The sequence below is a fragment of the Myotis daubentonii genome, chromosome X, assembly GCF_963259705.1.
Source record: "Myotis daubentonii chromosome X, mMyoDau2.1, whole genome shotgun sequence".
Classification (NCBI taxonomy): Eukaryota; Metazoa; Chordata; class Mammalia; order Chiroptera; family Vespertilionidae; genus Myotis; species Myotis daubentonii.
In genome coordinates this window covers 71,683,693-71,687,853 of record NC_081861.1, presented here as the reverse complement: position 1 = coordinate 71,687,853, position 4,161 = coordinate 71,683,693, and positions in this window count along the sequence as shown.

The window sequence follows — 4,161 nt, the reverse complement described above, 5'->3', positions numbered from 1 at the left end:
GGATCCTTCTGAGGTTGTTTCAAGAATTAAATGATATACATTTGAAATGCCTAGGATAATGCTTAGTACATAAAAAGCCCACAAAACATATTTGCTAGATTTTTGGCCAGATTTTTCAGTACAAGTCACTGAATGTACCAGAAAAAAAGCATTTTTAAATTAATTTAAAATAATTTGGTTAAACACCTTTTGGAAAATATGGCACTCAAAAATAAATTTCAATTTCAAACAATTTAGAATTCAATGTTAACATGCATATATATTTGTATTACTTTGATCACAGCTTGTTAAATTTTTTCTTAGTGTGACTATTTAAAGGCTAACAACAATATGGCTGTGTTATATATGCAAAATAAGGCATTTTATACTAAATGTATAAGCTGTGGCAGCATTTTCTCCAGATGTAAAAATTATGAATAAACCACAAAGAAATTAAATGCACTGAATAACTGTTAGAGAGTTTAAAGGTTGTTTTCTTTTTGTTGTTGTTGTTAACCCTTTCCTGAGGATATTTTTCCATTGATTTTTTTTTAGAGAGAGTGAAAAGGAGGGGGAGAGACACAGAGAGAGAAACATCAATGTGAGAGAGACACATCAATTGGTTGCCTCCCACATGCACCCAGACCAGGGCCAGGGATCCGATCCTACAACCAAGGTACATGCCCTTGACTGGAGTCGAACACGGGACCCTTCATATCCCAAACTGGCTAGAGCAAGGTTTAATTTTAAAAGCTACATAGAAACTTTATATATAACAAATTGCATTATGCTAGATAAAGTCTAGAAATAACACTTTTAAGCTTTAGAATGCAGTTTCACTTATCAGTGCTAACAGAGTGGCTTGAAACTCTAGAGTGCTAATAAGTTCAACTAACCCTATTACAAAGATATAAAGATAGATCTTAACCAAGGGTGATATCAGGGAGGGTGAAAGGGTGGATATATAACTGCACAAAAAAATATAAAGGTTTCATTCTATATCCAGTAGTCAAATGTTAGCATTTCTATTGAATTAAATCTAGCAGTGGATAAGTTAAAGTGGCCATTGTAGAATAGGTTGAAGAATTATTAATGCAAAAATTAATGTTTATCCATTCTCATTCAACCACGGTTCAACTAGTTAACTGATGACTTCAAGGGTTAGATAGTTTACTATCACTTTTTTTCCTTCAGATGAAAGTATATTGGGGCTTCAAAAGTTGAATTTTTGCAAATTGTTTTTTATATTTTTCAATTTTTAGTGTTTGTTTGTTTATTTTATCTCTGTAGAGATACACCAATTCTAGTACACATGCCACACAGCATAACTTCTACAGAGGTTGTTCTTAGTATATTGTTCTGGGTACTCATAAATTTTCCTTTCTTCATCCTCTCCATCTGATTTTAATTTTTTGATATTTCATCAACTACAAATATCTCACATCAGCCTTGCATTTAAAAATATACCAGATGCAAACCTTAATAGTGCCTAAAATTTGAGATAAGTGGGCAAATGGATGTTCCAAAAGTAAGCTAAGGCAGAAGAGGTTAATGGATTATTATGGCATATTTTACAAAGACTGAAAACCACCTGCGTTGGGATTTCTCCAGGTGCTTGTTTATTATGAATATTCCTGGGTTTTTCCCCAGGCTTACTTTTCTGTATCTTTGAGGTTGTGGACTAGGAATGTTCATTTTAACAAGCTTTTCAGTAGGTTTAAATCATATTTGACATTGAAAATAATTGAATTATGTTTGTTAATCTACATAAATATATGGAGAAATTTTTATTCCCACCAAAATCTATCTTGCTCCCTCCCATGTTAAAATATACTGTATGAATACTATCCTCTTAAAGGGATATCACTTTAAAGTAATTGTTTTCAAATATACTAGAGGCCTGCTGCACGAAATTTATGCACTTGGGAAGGGGAGTCCCTCAGCCCCGCCTGCATCTTCTTGAAGTCCCGGGAGCCCTCAAGAGATGTCTGACTGATGGTTTAGGCCCACTCCCCATGGGCTTAAGCCAGTGATGGCGAACCTTTTGAGCTCGGAGTGTCAAAATTTGAAAAACCCTAACTTAACTCTGGTGCCATGTCTCATACAGAAATATTCAAATTTTTTTTGATATTTGCAACCATACTAAAAAAAAGATTTATATATTTGATATTTATTTTATATATTTAAATGCCATCTAACAAAGAAAATTCAACCAAAAATATGTATAAAATGAACAAAAATAGAAAAATAATGTACATTTAGGAAAAAAATAATAAAAACAATGATAATCAAATGGTACAAAACTAGAAATTAGTGACTTTTTTGGTGCTGAAGTTTGTCTGCTAATTCTTCGATTGCAGGTTCATACTTGGTGCACTTCAAGGCCAAGCAAGTGCCACTAACTTCATCTGTTAGCTGGTTTCTTTTGTTCGTTTTAAAATTATTTAATGCTGAGAACAAAGTCTCACAAAAATATGTTGATGAAAAAATTGTTAGCAAAGCCATCGCTAGATTTTTTATGTCGCTAAAAGTGTCAGGTACTCTGTTCCAAGCACTCAAAATTTCTTGTTCATAGTTGCACTCTTCTTCATTATTCAAATGATCTTGTTCCAGATTTTCAAGTTTCAACCTTAAGTCGACAAACACATGAGTCCAAATGCTACCTTGAAAATCTGAAAGTTGCATCTCTAAATCATCAATTTGTATCCATTGGAAATCCTTTAATTCCAAAGTACTGTAAACAACTACATCTGGATACTTAATTATTTTAATGGTCTGTTCTAGGCTTCTAAATTGGTCGAATCTTTCGCTGAACTGTTCAAATAACGAGTTTACTATATTCTGGTACATAAGTATGGACTCCATTACACTCGTTGTAGTGGCCTTCACAAAATACTTTTTTATCCTAAGAAAATACTTTTAAGTTTTAGTTTCAATATCTCACTTGAAAATTTTAAGTTTATTTTCAAAAGATTTGATGTGTCAAAACATAATGTCAATACTTTTGCCAAAACATTGTAATTTTAAGTTCAGTTCATTCATATGAACAGAGAGATCTGTAAAAAACATTAAATTGCTGACCCACTTATGATCATTGATCTGAGGAAAGTTTGCCAGATCCTTATTCTCAATAAATACTGTAATTTCTTCAAAGCACTCCACAAATCACTCAAGTACTTTACCTCGACTCAGCCATCTCACATTATTGAATATCAGTAGTCCACTGTAGGTTGAATCAACTTCCTGTAAATGTGCAGAAAATTCTTGCTTGTGAAGGGGTCGAGAAGCTATAAAATTCACAATTTTTGTTACAACTGACATTAAATCATTCAATTCTGAGAATCCCGATTTGGCACACAACACCTCCTGATGGATAACGCAAGAAAAGGTACGAGTGGATGTCTAATAGCTTCCATAAACAATTTCAGGAATCCCACATTTTTTCCCACCATATTTGGTGCTCCATCTGTCGTGACTGACACAATTTTAGAGATATCAATGTTTAGGTCACTGAATGTTTTTATAACAACCTTACATATTTCATTTCCTGATGTACTTATTGGCACTGATTCTAACTTTATCAACTCTTCTCTCATTGTGAGACCATCAGAATATCTAGCAATAATGGCCAACCAAGCATTTCATGTGACATCAGTAGTTTCACCAAGAGAAATCGAAAAAAATATTTACAACTATTTAAGTCTTTTTTTAATTGATGTTGTATGTTTTTATTAAGATCTATTATTGTCTTTGGTAGTATTTCTACTGAGTGGTAACTCAGAAATTCTTTTAATAATATCATCTTTATTTTCATATCATGAAATAGAGCTGGTGCACATCTTAGAAAAGTTTCCTTAATAAATTCTCCATCATTGAGGGCTTTTCCATGCTGAGCTATGGAGTGAGCAATGCAGTAACTTGCTGATGTTAAATTTGTAGAGCATCTTACAAATTTAATGATGGAATTTGATTGACTTTTATAGAGGTGTAGCTGCCTAGAAATGTATTCCATCTTTTCATTGATACTTTTTTTCAAGAGCTGAGAATGATTAGTTTCAAAATGTCTCTTTACATTCCACGTTCTGCTTACTACCATTTCATTACACAGTACGCACAATGATCTGTTGTTTCTGTCGACAATCCCGTACACCTCTCGGTCCATATGTCTTGAAAGGGTCGGCT